The sequence below is a fragment of the Pomacea canaliculata genome, linkage group LG4 (genome assembly GCF_003073045.1).
Source record: "Pomacea canaliculata isolate SZHN2017 linkage group LG4, ASM307304v1, whole genome shotgun sequence".
NCBI classification, from domain to species: Eukaryota; Metazoa; Mollusca; class Gastropoda; order Architaenioglossa; family Ampullariidae; genus Pomacea; species Pomacea canaliculata.
Genome location: NC_037593.1, coordinates 7,503,145 through 7,520,183, shown reverse-complemented (window position 1 = coordinate 7,520,183; position 17,039 = coordinate 7,503,145).

Here is a 17,039-nt window from a genome sequence, read left to right as displayed (position 1 = left end):
TCCATTGGTTTAAAGTTGTCTTGAAATTTTTACACTGTAAATCACTGCCAACGTGCCGTAAAATATGCTGGCTAGGCTGCGAGGTCGTATATCTATAAGTAAAAACGGTGTAGACAACTTTCCTTCGGTCTTTTCTTCCGTTCTTCTTTCTTTCCATCTTTCTTCGGTACTCAGCCATGTACATTGAACGTAATGACTGTGAAAGATAATGAAGATAATGAAGAAAAAATAATTTTTCTTTGAGACAAGCAGTGTATAGGAGGTACCAGTGCTGCCGCAACTGTAATGCAATGTTTATTTGACATCAGATTATACTGATGTGAATGAAAGCAAACTCATATGTAGCTGAGTATTTTGATGTAAATGAAAGTAAATTTAGGAGTAGCAGAGTATTTTATGAGTTTCAAAGCAATGGAGAGGTATCAGAACATGTCAGCCTAAATATGAAAGTAACCTAAAAGGTTTCCCACCACGACGGTGTGAGAAAAACTTTGGAATTTAGTAGTTAAGTGCCTGGCCAAACGTCTCTTTCGATTATGGTATTAAAACCTTCCAATATGCACGATGACGAAGTCATCCTTTTTTGGTCGCAAGTGATAGAAAACCACCATATCTGTGGCGCAAGGGGAAATCATTAAGCATGACTGCGCATGCGTAGTAATGTGCGCGAACCCAAAAGAGATCAGAAATCGTTAGTATCCTGAACTGTATCGCAGCTGCAAACAAACCCATTTGTTGGCCGCTTGGAAAAATGTGTGCCAAGGGCCTTTTGTCGATGAAAGTCCCGACCTGAATGAGATCGCGCACGTGTCATGTGTTTATGGAATGTCTAATTGTCTATTTCTTGCGCATTATACATATTAGCAAGAAATATGTGTATATAGAGAGAGATAGTGCAAAGCATAAGAACTCCTTCTTAAGAGAAATATTTTGTGATCTTAAAGCAAAGACCAAGTTATAGCTCCCATGCTATATTCATATTGTGCCAGAGTCCCACTAAGTTATATTGACGTTTCTGCCATCCTGCTCCTCAAAACTCATGCCAGGCATAAATGTTTTTAAAAAATCTAATAGTCTTTTGTCATTCATTTTTCTCTGTGTTTCTATGCTTTCACCTCACTTTTTTCTGAATAAATCTTCATATTCGTAGTTAAGATTACCATCCTGGTGGGTGTATGTCAAAGGGTTGGAAGATTTTATCGACCTAAATGCCGAGAGACACCGATGAATGGTAACTATTATGAACAAGTCGATCAAATAGGAAGCTCCATATCTCATGTCTCGAGCAAAAACTGCCATGATTAAACATTAAACCAAATCGAAGTTCTAGAGAACGTGTCTCTGCAGTTATACAAAAGTTCAGAAAGGTAAAGGTTGCACACAAAGCTGTCCGGAAGTATTCATCCGTCAAAAGCACTGCAGGTGCTGGCTGGGGAAAGAAAGTTAGACTTTCTCATGAAAATTTTTCTAGAAATACACCAACTCATCTGCTTCGTATCTGCTAATGGTAATAAAACGTCGGTCGCTAAATAGAGTTTTCTGTTCTCTTGCGAAACAACTGCTATTTTCTATCTGCGTTAAGGCTAGATAAAGCACAGTAGCTTACAGCTGAACCTGACGTTTCGGGGCGGTAGGGGCGGTTCAGAGTGAAGAATGGTTTGAAAGTGAAAAAAACCAGATGTGAACAGGACTGGTGTGGTGCCTTATGGAATGCTTATGCGAGAACCCCAGTAAGCCACAGGGGAAAAAAGTTAAATTTGAAATATTTTATTAGCAGATTAGATCTTTAAAGAAACATTTACTCGTAAATGATCCTTAAATAAATATCAGTAGCAAGATAAATATCAAAGGTTTGTTTTTTCGAAGCATACATTTTGCGGACTCGTTATCAGATGTTGAAATATGAGATAGAGAACGATCGATCGATCGAACGAACGAACTTTATTGATTAGGCAATCAGCCCATTTAAAGGGGTACGTGGTTTTACAGGTACATAAATTGATAAGCTCTTTAGTCATGAATCGCATAGAAATACCAGCAAAATACATATACAGTCTGACAATCTAAAGGATATATATATATAGAGAGAGGGCTGTGTCAGTAAGAGATGCGACAAAGCTTACACGTAATATATATTAATCAGATCCCCTTGTCCGTCAGCTTCTTGTTAGATGTTCAGCACGCGCAGCGCATTGACTAAATAATCTGCACTGTTAGCTTGAACACGAGGGGCTAAACGCGGAAGATTGTAATGGTGTGGTCCGGGTGGGTGGGTAGAGGAAGGAGGGAGAGCCGAGGCCTGACAAGCGAGTTCTCAGGACAGGTTGTGTAAAGTAGGTCAGTACTACCAATATCAGCTGCCGCTAAGAGGTGGGTCAATGAACCCCGTGCGCATTCTTAAAGAGGAACGTCAAAATTCTGGATACTTTTATGTGAAACCTTACTGCCTCTTATGTGCAAGTACGAGGGGAAAGGGCTTCAGTACTATTAATTCTTAAGCCCGACAGAATTGTCGCTGACACTGAACAGATTAATACCGAAAAATACTACCAACCAATCACTCAAATAGAATTAAATACAAATGCTAGCAAAAATATGGCATTATGAAGTAATATTACATATGAAGTTTATATCCAGCCTATGAGCTAAACTACATTTTAAGATTTTACGTCTTGACTTTGTATACTTCATAGTTAAAAGTTTCATCAGAGTAATCGTTTTTTAAAGGCATTACATCACTTTAGGTAAAACGTCAAACCACACCACCACAATTAACTGGACAAAGTTAGGCGAATTTTTTTCTGCTTTCAAAGTACGGGGACACATTATTGATTCAAATTTTGATTTGATATTGAAAAAAAGTGAGACTTAGGTCAAGAAATATTAAATATGTGTGTGAGTGTGAGTGAGATGGAACACGCATCCCATATGGTATTAAAAATTAAAATCATTGACTACACAAACGTGCAACTTTTCTCCTAGAGGTAACACACATCTGTTAGCAAAAAAAAAAAAGTATGTAAAGCGTTCAACGATTGTCAAAGGTAGTTACGAATATCCATTCGCCACTTGCTATCAATTGTGTTTTTGCTAGATCGTCGGTGTGCATATCTCATATTAGATTTCTAATGTTTACATTAGATGCTAGCGACTCACATTTACTTAGTATGAAAATGTCCTCTGCTGCCTCCTTGATTATGACGTCTTGTCGTTAAAAAAGACGAGTGGTTATAGGATGTCGATCTTTACAGAAAAGAAAAAAAAAACGAAGTAGTTTCTTCTTGATGAGTCAGCCAGAGTTAAGTGAGAAATAGTATTCTTTACCAATAATATGATTCACACCATCTTTCTCTGTAAACATTATTTACGTAAAATTATCTGGTGTTTTTCTGTATCTAACAGACGTACATGTTCATATTACAACGCAGTTGTGCAGTTGTATGTCATAGGGGCATTTTCTAAAACGCACACATGCTTATCTTTGGCAGAGTACAGTTGATAGGTATTCACTTTTAATGAGACATTTTCACCTGCGCACAAAAAATAGGCAGTTCTGAAGAAGTCATAAGTGAATACATTAGATGTCAAATGTGAAACATAAGACAATAGTAAAGGACTGTATTCACAAATAACATTCTACAAAACGTTCAGTTTTGGAGGAAGAATTCGTTTGCAAGAAAATTTCATTGGCACCTTTGAAAACATAATCTAAAAACAACAGAAAGCACTATGATCCTGAAAATATCGCAATGGATCATGATGCCGCTAATTGTCTCCCAAAAGCGGGATGTTCTCCTTAATAACGGCGTGTCGTGTCTCGCGATAAGACCCATATCGTTATTTGCTGGGAAAAGTCGGTCAGCATGTTCACTCCAATGAGAGGGCGGCCCTAAACACGTTCGAAGGAATCGATTACTTAAGTAAATTTAGACCACAAGTATGCTCCTGATAGAATGCTGAGGCTTAAAATATGAAGGGAATTTACTGGCATGCTTCTTTTTTTTTATTTGTGATGATTTCCATCTGAAAAGGCTGCCTTTTGTTAAGTTATAAGAATAAAAACATTTTGCTTATCCATTCTAGACAGGTTTGGAGTATTTTTGTTTGTTTGTTTGTTTGTTTGTTTGTTTTTGGTGGGTGGTGGTGGGGGGGGGGGAGGAGAACGAGTTGGTGGGAGGCTTGGAATTTTAACCTGTTATTAGTCTGAGCAAATAAGGTGGTTGAGAATAATCTAGTGTACTTCAGCTTCTGTCACTACATGAAATCGTTGTGGTGGAGATTTTTGTATTTCAGTAGTGTAGTATCCTGACTAGCATGTTGATTTGTGGGTCTTTGGATGTGTTTGTATTATTATTTTTATTGTTGTAAATTTTGGTTTCATTTAAAAGACATTCCAATTTACAACTCTCCAAATACCACCTTATTTTGTATCTTTGTAATCGTTGAGAAAAATCACCAAGGTAGCTTAAATTGTAATCGATTAAAAGAGGTTTCGCTGGAGTAAACCAAAAGACGGCAGAACACCGCTTGACCAGCTTTCCTGTCTCCGGCCTCACGCACTTCGACTAAGTCGATTGAAGAACGTGGCAAAGATGTAATCCGATCGCCTGCAGAAAAAAGTTGACTTCATTTTGTCGAAACTTGATCAGTAAGACCTGGGCAGCCGCGTCAAGAAGTCATGTGGAGTAGGTATGCAAGAGGAGAGAATCTCTGGACCGAAACGGAACGAAATGTTTGCTTCAGATGATAAGAAAAAGTTTTGCCCTTCATCTGCAGTCGATGGAGGCGAAGCCTTCGAGTCCATTCTCTCCGCTTATTCTGGTGAAACTGCAGATGATCTCACGTGATTTCCAGTCGCACAGTAGCAGTGAACGTTTTCACACGATTACTAGCTGTTTTTGTGCAACAGACTTGTCAGTTGATCGAAGAATCTTTGCAAAGTATAGGTTTGTTCTAAAATGTCCGGCTTAAGTTTCTCAGCTGATCGAATAAACTGAGTGATTACGAAGGGAAAATAAAGTATATTCTCTAAATTGCTGACTGTAAGGTTTCTATGATTCTGAAGTTTGTAACAACTGAAATATTTCTTTTGATGACTTCTATTTTGGTGTCTTCTTATATTATTATTTTTTAGCTGTCTTTTGGTAACAAAAAACAACGTTAATGTCTTATTTTATTTGCTTCTTTACGCGGTAGAAAGTTCTCGTTATTGCCTGTTTAAACATCTGCTAAAATGTTTTGTTTTTATTGTTGTCGTCACCGTCATCATGGTGATGGTCATCTTTTGGTAAACGTATGTTTGCTTTCGTTGCTCCAGCTGTCTGGAATTCCCTTCCTTTTCAGTTGAGACATTCATCGTCATTGTCAAGGTTTATGAAGTGGCTAAAGACACATTTACACCGTTATGCTTTTGACCGACAGTATGTGTTTGGTTGTTTAGATAATGCAAAATGTTTTTGTGTTGTTTCTATGACCTTAGTTTGTGTGTGCGTGTGTGTTTAAAGCACTGAGAACCGTTAGGGAATGGAGTTCTATTATTATTATTTATTATTATTATTATTTATTATTATTTATTATTATTTTTGTTCTTAAGCACGGAAATTTCTTGATATGTCTCGACTTTACGCGAAAGCCACTAATTAGTGTTTGGTTAAGTTTAAAATCTGGAACACTATGCTTGAGACCGGTCTATATTTTGACTGTGAACCCATTGGTAACGGATACCGCACAGCATGCAAGTAGTCAAATATCTCTAACATGCTTCATGGGTACTCTGAATAATTTTGCCCTATTATGTCATAACTTAAAACAACAGCGTTTATGATCATAAACAGAGTACTGGATTTATCATAGTCACTGTATGTCTTTTAATACTTATAAAAAAGGTTTTTCTCTAACTGCTGTTGTCTCCCCTTCCACCTTTGTATCTTCAACACTCTTAGCTTTTTTTTCTCTCTCTGCTTTGCCTTTGTTTAGCTAACAATGTTACCATAGAATCATACACAATCACTGAACGGCAAAACCAGTTGCATACTCTTTATGAGTCCTTAAAAGATTTGAACTTTGCTGTCAATATAATAAGTAAAATGTTTTGACTTTTCGGAATGACAATTTTATATCTTGTAGGGAAAATTGCACATGAGGCAATTTTTCAAATTGTGAAGATATCTGTAATTAATATGCATAATTAGTAACGGTGTGGTATTCTCCTCAATTTGTATTTTCATACCTGCAGTAGAAAAAGTATCTTAACATGAAAAGAGAGGAGTTATAAGTATTTGAAACTTTTTATGATACATTGTTGATACTAAACTCAACCTTTTTTTTCAAATTCTTTGATCAAATTTAGACGATACTTTTATGTAGACCTGAAATATGGCGTCTTTGTACCAATAATGATACCATTCATTACGAGGGTCGTTCAAAAAGTTCTAAGCCTCACCCAGAAAAAAAGCCATAGCTGAATATTTTTGTTGTAGTAACACACTACAATTTCTTATAAAACTAGAAAAACTAATACAGATTTCCGTTTTCATTTGTGTGACGGGTAGTGCTACAAATCTAAAACCGGACAAAACAGAGGCCGCGCAGTCATAAAGTATCTGCAAAACAAAGGTTAGGATAAGGTCCATAAGCATTAGTTCTGGCTCAGTCCACACTGTTTTAACTGAGATCTTGGGGATAAGCAAGCTGTGTGCAAGATGGGTCCTAAGAATGCAAATGCCAGAGCAGAAGCTGCAAATGGTTGACATTTCTAAGACACGTCTGTTCGCTTCCAGTCTGACCCTGAGAATTTCCACCGCAGATTGGTAACTCAAAATGAAACCTGGGTTCATCACTTCGAGCCTGAATCAAAGATTCAAAACAAACAGTCGACAGCCCCAAAGAAATTCAAGCAGGCATCGTTGGTTGGCATAGTGATAGCTTCTGCGTATTGGGATTCTGTAGGCGTTATCACAATAGACTACCTAGAGAAGGGAAAAAAACTACTAGTGGATAGTACTATGCATGACAATTAACACAAGTGAGGGTAGCAATAAAGCTGAAACGCAGAGGGAAGCCGAGAGCAGGAGTCCTCTTGCTCCAGGATACGCGCCCGTTCCCCCTGTCAGGTTGCAGTAGCTGAAGCTAATGTGGCCTTGAATTGCTACCCCATCCCCCTTACTCACCAGACTTAATCTGACTTTTACCTTTTTCCTAAACTCAAATTCCTCCTACTTGGTCGCCATTTTGGAAACAATGATGAGATCATATGTGCTGTGGAGGAGTTTGTTTTTTTTATGGTCGACGCCATCTTCTTTTGTAATAGATTGCAATGTTTGAGCATCGTTGGACCAAGTACATTGAAGTCAAGGGGGACTATATTGAAAAATTGTGAAAATCTCTCTTGTTTCTCCAACTACCCTCTAGGTGAGGCTTAGAACTTTTTGAACGACCCTTCTATTTGTTATTAAAAGATTTTTAGGAGTCATGAAAAAGACGCCAAACTTGCTGTCTTGGTACAGATGAAAAAAAAAAACCACTCTCCTTCTATTCCCAATAGGGTGTAATGTCATCCAATGAATTGTAACAGATCAGCGGGCACATTTGGGCTTTTGTACAACCAGCTATGCCGAGTTCAAAAATGTAAAGCAAAGAAATCTGTAAGGAGCAGAACACCTTTTTCTGCCCCAAAACATGCAAAAATCATGTCTTTTTAACTAAATGTTTCCTTTTTCGTTAAAAGTTCTATATTCAATAACTGCACGAAAAGATCTGTTAAATGTTATTAAACATTTGCACTGTCAAAAATAATGAACAAACAGTGTATGCTGTATGCGAAAATCTTGCCAAGTCTGAAATGACTTGATGACAGCTTGAATGTAACCATCCCTTGCATCCATCCCATAGACTGATTTTGATGCTCATACACTTGTCGTGGCACAGCGTTCTACTACCAGAGAGTGACAAGGTATCTGACTGATGAAGGGCTGAATGACAAACTGCTGCAGTTATTTATCTGAGAGGTGCTTTGTGAAAGATGGTTCCAGTGTAAGTTCCTCCATTGATGGCAGTAAGTCTTGCAACCTTTGAGTATTCCCTTTAGTTTGGGAGGTCGAAATTCTATTACTTGCTTTTTGAGACCGACCAGCTTGCTTGGCGAATGGTTGTTATTATGTCCACTTGCTGGCTTCTTGTTGACTCAATCGTCATCTCTTAATATCGACAGAATAACATTTTCCTGATGGAACCAGTATGCGTTCCGTTGCAGTACTGGCCATGTAATATTCCTGCAGGCCGATGATAACAAACTCTGTTGTTTAGTTTGTTGAAGCAAGTTATTTGGTCCGTCAGTTGATCTTGGGTGACACTTGATGCTAAATCATTGTAGGTCCATAGCAAGCAGACAATGAAGTGTGTCAGGGAATACAGTTCGTTACTTGGTTGCTCTGTTGCCACATACAGCCAACATACCCTGCTAGCAGTTGTGAGCCGTCTAGCCATCGACATGGGCCCAAGCTTTCCCTGAAGTACTGATGCTTCCACTTCTAACAGCTGTGATCATTTTAGAGAGGTTGGCATGGTCATTACTAAGTTCTCTGACGTTGATTTCTGGGAGAGGGTAACCGTGGGTAATGAGTCGAAATCCTTCTGAAAAGTGGCAGTGATGCACAATTAACTAATGCATATCCAGTTGATCCTTTCAGTTGGATCAGTGAGTGTTTTGCAGAGCTGGCGTATTGGAAGCTGCTTCTTCCACGTTCTTGAGCTGTTGTGACGAAATTCCAGCACGAGTCCATAGTTGTAGCAGTGTCTGAGAAACTTGGGGAACAATGTCCTTGTTGCTGGTGTCCTTCAGAGACAAAATATAACGTCCAACTTGCAAACGAGTTCGAAGTTCAAAGGAAATTCTGACAACGGACTACCAAAGATACTATGGCCAGAAGCCAAACTTGTCATTAGGCTACTCGTTATGTTATTAAACAACTACTTAACAGTTTTACTATCGTTTTATTCGTCCACACTTTCCTATTCAGTTACTTTATGTCTCACTGCATCAGCAGGGCTTCTGCTAAGGCTAAATTCTTTGGGGTCCCAGGGACCCCTTCTTCAGATTTTTAAGGGGTCCCTGTTCTTCGCCCAAATTTGAAGGGGACCCCATTGACAAAAATTGAAGGGGTCCTCCGAACTTTTAATGCGTACTGTACGCAATTTTTTGCGTAAGCAGAAGCCCTGATCAGTATTCATTATTACGACTGTATCACTATTTAATAGTGCGAGTGTATCGCTATTCACTAGTATGACTGTATCACTTCACTAGTGCGACTGTATCACTATTTGATAGTGCGAGTGTATCGCTATTCGCTAGTGCAACTATATCACTTCACTAGTTCACGCTTACACGACTACATGATGATATAAACAGCTGGAGTTTCATTCTTTGGATAACTAGCCGGAGCTGGAGAACAGAAAAACATTTTGTGAACACGTACTCACGGGGTTTCGCGGCTGTCGAATATCAGGCACAAGACACTTTGACGACATCGCTGTGTATCGGCGCCTTGACACAAGTCTCCACGAAGGTTAACATCGTCGCTCATTCACACACACAATCCACTGAAAACGCCGCCTCCGTAGGTAGGCGCAGTTAATCGCTGAATTGCACAGAAGTTGTCTTCTCGGGGGAGATGGGTAACCTAGGCAAGAATCAGTGCCAACTGTCTGGCCATCGATCCCTCGATGTACCCGACGAAGCTAGCCCTCGCCTCTTGCTACCCATATATTAACTCTACCTATTTAACAAGTTACAATCGATTAAAAGATAAACAGTTGTCTACTTACAAAAACAGCGAAAAAGACAACAAAAGTTTCAAAGGATTTCAAAAAACAAAAATGTGTTACCAAACCTTGCTTGGAAATCACAGCTCCACTCCCAACACGGAGCTCGTTTTGGCATCTGCTGTGTCTCGATAGGACGGGAAGAGCTATGCGGGTATTTATACATCCCAGCTACCCATCTAGAACCTTCTAAAATACGTTTTTTCAAAGAGTTGATGCTTAAGCTTCCACAGTAACACCTGTGGCCCTGCCTGTCTGCAACGTGGTGATGCAGCGACACAACGTTCGCAACAAACACGCTGTCACCTGACTGTGACACTATTGTAACATGGATTGAGGACCTTCACATATATTTTATACAGAAATGTTGATTTACGCAAGTTGATTACGTATTGTATGGAGACTAATAGTTTAATTTATATAAATTTTGTCCTAGTGTTTTTGCATGATTATATGTCTGTGTATGTATATGATTGTATGGTGGCTAATAGTTTGATGCATACCTGTATTTTATACCGTGTGTATGCAAGCATGAGTGAAAGTCTAGTGGTGAGCATACTGATTATATGCTTTATAAATTGTGTATTGTCATGTTCTACCCACTATGAAATTTGCCTAGATGCCTGAATCATTAAAAAAAATCGTATTCTCGTTTCACCTGACCTTTATCTCTCTCTCTCTGTCTTTGTCTTGCTCTTGTTCGATCGCAGCCTAATCTACTAGGCTGGCCGGCTTATATTTCAAGTTGTTGTTTTTTTTTTGTTTTTTTTTGCACAGGTAATATAGACGAACTTTATAGCTGTGCTTGACGACCTTTGGAAAAGGTAAAGATAATCCTTTATCTCTAGATTATTTGAGTTTCTTGGCAAGCGACAGTTGCAAAATGTTTGAAATCAACAGTCTCCAGTTTTTGTGGAGGCGGAAGACAGATGAGAACCCACACCTGACAGAAGATTTTTTTGTGAAATTCTATAAAAATGTTTTCAGATAACTCTTTGATGGACCAGTTTCAACCCAGGGTTGATGCCGTTGCTGACGTCATTCTATTACAGACTGATACAAAGCATAGCCTAAAAATTTCAATCCTCGCTATACTGTAAACTCAGTTTAGACATCAAGGTCCGCATTGAAACATAAACTGTAATATTGTAATATTGGCCAAAAATAAATTCGTAATAGCACAGGTAACTTTCAGTAAAGAAATAATCACCACAATGCTAACGTCAGCACAGGTTTGTCAGTTTCAATGTACGTTCGTCATTATTCTCCCACCTTCCTCTTCCTCGTGCCTTCTCCAGCATTGATGATGATGATTGGTGATGATTGATTGATTGATGATTTATCGATGATTGGTGATGATTGATTGATGATTTATTGATGATTGGTGATGATTGATTGATTGATGATGATGATGAATCACCGGCACTTCTACCTGTAGTACCTTTATCAGCATCATAATTATACTTCTAATGCATTTCCCGATTAGTCGACAGATAGCAGTCTAAGTATACCTCTCACCCCGCCACACACACACTCAAAGAGCTCACCAAAAACACGTAGTACGCAAAGCGCGCGCGCGCGCACGCACACACATACATACATACACACTTCACTAAAGAGCCCTTTAGTTCTGTAAAAGGAGTTTTAGGGAGGGAGGGAAAGGATAAAAAGGGTAAAAGAAACTGGTACCGAGGTATCTCTCTATCTTCTTGTTGCTTTCTCAATGCTATAGTGCATGATATTTTCTTTCCTATTTTTATAAACATGTAAATATAAATAAACATATAAATTAAATAAACATATCCTGCTGTGAAGTATTGAGATGTGTCATGCAAAATTCCTTAGTATGATATATATCGTTACCACAAACTATAAAGGCTGCTCATGGCATGGCATCTGATCAGAATATTCGCCCGCCTCCCCCCACCAAACCTTGTTGAACTTTTTTTTAAAATGAAGGTTGCTCACTATTGTGCACACTTAGTACTGTTGCACTCTTCGGGGGGGAAAAAATAGAGTTTAATGCGCACACCTTCATGTCGAGGGTTGACATCGGACACGCGTTTTGATTTGCCGGCTCGTGCGGGTTCCTCGATCTACCAGAGCGGTCATGCGTGAGTGGGTAGGTGTCAGTGTGCTTTGCTGCATCCTGTAAGCCACCCAAAAGATCGCAGATTGCAGGTAACCTTCTGGGTTAAATGTAAGGACAAAGACAGCATATTTAATAGCCTCTATTTATAAATGGAATGCTATATCGGATAGCACTATATTGCTTTACTCAGACATATGTTATTTGAGAAAAAGGAAGCCTATTCTGTTTTATTTATTTCATTCTCTCTCTTTCTCCATACGTCCCCTTAAATATGTCTTTGAAATGTGCTTTTGAAGCAGATTTAAGTGATATGTAAAAATCACAAAATAGTCTACACGAACATACAAAGATTTGGATAACAGCAAAAAATAAATTTCAAAACAGAAAAGAAACACTTAGTGTCTCTATTGTGACTTGCATGTGTGTGCGCTTATATATACAGTGAGAGAAAGGAGAAAGGTAAGGAGATGATATGATGGCCTACCCTTAAAAAGGTGTGCCTCGTGCGCTTGAGTGTATGTATGTAAAGCGCTTTGAGTCTGGCAGGTTCTGGAGAAATATCCGGTATTATTATTGATTGAGCTTTGAGTTCTTGCTCTTGGAACAGATAGCGAAAATCCTCGTTGCCCGAAAATTTTTTTATTTTGAATGAGGATGGAGGAGAATACACGCGTTTTTGACCGGCATGAACCCACAGGAATTAAAAAGTTTGTCCCTCTACTGGATCGCAGTCTATATGGAGAATGGGAGTGCAAAAGTCAGGTGATGCGGTCTTTTATTTTATTTTTTTTATTGTGTGTGTGTGTGGGGGGGGGGGGTAGAGTGCTGGAGCCTAATGTTCTTACATTTGGAGCAAAAAGTCGCATGTCTGAGGCATGCACAAATTCATAAAAAGAGGTTGACATAAACGTACATAAATATGCCTAATTAACGTAAGTTACCAACTCCTGTGTACTACAGTGACGTCACAGTTTTATGTTTAAAAGCTCGTATTTTGATGAAGGGAAAGGAGCCCATTAGTTATTATTGGCTTGTGTTTCTTTTTGTAAAAATATCCCAGTCACATATAAGAGGAAAAAATTCACCTTTGCACTCTGTTTACGCCTTTATTTGCCCGAGTCACGCAATCCGAAATTTGGCATGTCATCGAAGAAGCCACACGTGATGCCTGAGAATCACATTTCACATAGAGCTATCTTCCATAAAGTAATGACTATACTGGATATTCTCTCCTTTTTCTTGCTTTGCGTGATGGCTTTTACCCGTGTACGATGACAGCTTTTGAAACGAGTCAGGTACTCGTGTTCGGTGGAGAGGATCTTTTTCCTCGGTATTCTTAGATAACTCTTATACCAACTCTAAAATCAGTCGCCTCGCAAGCAGGAAACATGAAATGTACAGGTGTGACGTCTGTAAAGAAAGAAATGAGGTGGAACAACATGTGTTGTGGCAAATGGATTCACGGATGGATGAAAGGACTGATGGTCGTTGCATGCGTGTGTGTTCAGAGCGTATAGTCTCATTAATTTATCAAAAAGGCAAAAAGATGTTACGAAGACAATAGTCGGAGTCGGAAAATGTAGCGTATCCCATGTTTTATAACTGTCCTTCGGATTTCTTTAACAGACCGATAAGCCCGCCGCAAAGAATGAATCTGGGGAGGTAACAACCTTATCCACAATCGCTATTACTTTCTTTTGACTAGACATAAATCGTTCACTGTGGTCGCAACGTTTCGCCGCGACTTGTGTTTCTGTCCGTTTGTTTGTACCTGGAAGTCAGGTCGGTATAGGCCACCCCTGAACGTGAGAGGTGAGGCCCATGGAAATGATAGGTTGGTCAGAAGAAAGAATACAGGAAAACAAAAGATGGCATGATGAGAAGTAGTCGCAACATGCAAAAAGCCCTAAGCTGGAAAGCGTGCAAGGGTTACTTTTCAAAATAATTATAATTATACTTGCTATTTCCAAGCAAATTACTAAAGTGACAAACCTGAGTTTTTACAAAATGATAATGACATTAGGGAAATTGGACCTCGTAGGCGAAGTCTCGAGCTTCAAAGAGGAGGGCTAAAGCCAGAATAGACGGGCTCATCTGAATGGCTCTGACACTCCAAAAATAGGTACATTGCGCATAAGTCAATTAATCTATCGCGAGATAAGCACCAAGATGGAAAATACGAGGAAGAAGGAGAGAGAAATATCAGTAGAAAACGAGTGATACGCCTTTCAGCGAGAACAGCACGAAAAGAGGTCTTACGGTCGTAGGCGAGTGAGGTATCCCCCCCTTCCCTACACGCTTCACTTATCTCTGAGCCTACGTTAGTAAGGACGGTGCCCATCTCTTCACCTTCACTGCCTTACTTTCAACAACCCTCTTCGGAGTCAGGTACCCACTCCACAACTATAGGGTGTATTCACCAACTAAGGGAAGTGTGCTCATCACACCAAATTCAAACCAGCTTGTGTGGGGGCCTCCAGGTTAAAAGTACTTTACTCTAAACACTGGGCTGTGCATTCTCCCCATCCCACCCAAGTACCACAGCAAAGAAATCTAAAAAAGCTAGTCTTTATTCTGTTTGCAATAAACAAATAATAATACCTGCTTATTACCTATGTTATACATTTTATGTTTAGTTCAATAAGCCCGTTTTCAGAGACTTCATTGCGCTCCCCCTCCCAAAGCCATGGTATTTGTCATGAGTTTTTCTTTGAGGTTCTGAAACTGCTGTGTGTGTGTGTGCGCGCGCGCGCGCCACGCGTGCGTGTGTTTTGTTTTGCACGAGCACGTTCGTGTGCTATTTAAGGGATATCTAATGTCCGTTTGACAATTATCAAAGAGTTATCTCAAACTGCGTTTAAGACACGTGGAGGCCGTCAATTACTATTTGTGCTTGTTGGCGTACAGCCAAGCATTGCATAATAACACCGGTGAGCAACGGACTGCACAAGCGACATCGTCCCATAACATCGTAGTAGAATGGAGTTCAACAATTCTTACTTACCTTTGTGATGTCGGAACGCAACGCACTACTCACGTGTCATCAAATCAACTGCGCTACCAGGCATATATAAGTATAGCTCATCCATTTAAATAATGCATTATAATAATAATGGTTGCGTAAATACAGTCTCTGATGTTTGCACATCAACCAAATCGTCTAACGACGCATTTCCCCCAATAATAAATACGCATCTCTCTCATTCCTCATTCTCTCCCTCTCTCTTTGTGTGTATGTGCGCGCGCGCGTATGTTAGATACCTTTTCCGTTTTCCGTTTTCCGTTGTAGTCTTCCCCAAAAGAATATCGCAGGCAGCAAGTACATCTACGGACTGTTCCCGTGCGTAGATCTTACTTCAGTAACATTCACGACACTAGTACAGATTCCACCGATACTCGTATTTTCTCATTCATTGTCAAAATGATATCTCAAGGCAGTCAGTGGTTGTTAGCTCGGGACCATCTTTTTTTTTTAAATACTTGTACTTTAAATAGAGATAAAGGGATTGCCACTTCTGAATACTAGGTACAAGTCCTTAAAAAAAAAGAAAGAAAGAAAAGAGGGCATATAATTCGCCGTGTATTTTCGGCCGAAGCATGTTTTGATGTTACCGCGAGTGTTTACTCCGATAAAGGTAAATAGCGTTTTAAAATGAACCTGAACTTTCGTATGTCAAGTATGAAGAAGACATGAAAGCAGTAGCGTGTTTGCGATGGCTATTAACTGTTTATTGGGCCCATTTAATATTGCCTATAAGAAGTCGAACTGTTTTAGTCGATAACAGGTGATACTTGCTGATTTCTTATCTTATTTACGCTTTCCAGCCCTGGGTAATAGTTTGTTCTATTCGTCTTTGTGCAATTAATTGATTTGCAGAGAAAAAAAAACATGCTGTTATGCCTGTAAGTCAGGATAAACTTGTGGTCAAATTCCTTCCCATAGGGTCAAACGGGAAATCTATCGTCCCATCCTTAGCTTGTGCTTCTCTCTCTCTCTCGCACGCACGCACGTATACACACACACTGTTCCTCTTTCGTCGACGCATGCATTCACTATCTTCATATGTATGGAACATTCTCGTAACAAATGTTGTCAAAACGTGCACGGCGAGTAGAGTTATGTTTTAGTTATATCTGCATATTAGTTTTTCTTTTCATTTGAAGTCACCCGTAAAAGCTTGTAATGGCTAAAATATACTTAATAACATTAATAAACATGGTCCAGCGCGCGTCTTATGTTTGTTTATTAACAATGACTTGGGCGTCTCTACGTATTCGCGAACAGCCGAACGCGGCTGCCAGCTTCACAAACCTTGATCTTGATCATTTTGTTTGTTCAGACATTCTGTTCAAAATAAAAGCCTACACTCAAACGCAAACCCTAAGCTGTCTTAATGATAGATTTAGAACTAACACATACAAACATACACAAGCTACCCAGAACTAAGAAAATGTTGGGATACTAAAGTAATAATTCGAAAAAAAGAAAGAAAGAAAGAAACGAATCTTCAACGTACGCTCTAAAAAAAATTGTTTTTCTTTATCCATTATGCTGTAACGGCTTCAACATAAAGCAGTCACTAGTTGAGCTGTTTGAACTACTGCATCTCCACACTGTAAGACGACACATCAAAAGTATGTGTATGTGTATGTGTATGTATGCGTGGCACAAGCCAGCGAAAAACTAGTCGCCTGAGGTGCAGCTTGCCGGACCAGTCTATGACCTTTCTGTAGACGAATTGAGTATACCCACAAAATTTAGTATCTGGCACACGCTGTGGATTTCCACCGGTTTGAGATAGAAGCACCTACTCAGCCCCCTACTCCGACTTACTTTTTAAAGATTTTAACAGATGGTGTGATTTTGAAGCCTTTTCAGTATAAAACCAAGAAATATTTAAGATACTTGAAGTAATTTTGATCTCCACGTGAACAAAGCAATGACGCTGATAAAGTGAATATGTTTTAGTTCGGTAACATTTAATAAGTTGTCATTGGTTTGATATGAACGAAAATACGGTACCGTTCCTAATCTCCCTGCTGGAGGAGGTCTGCAGATGACGCTGGCACAAAGATAACTGAAAATTAAGCCCACACCGGGTATATTCCAGATTCGTAGCTGACATCA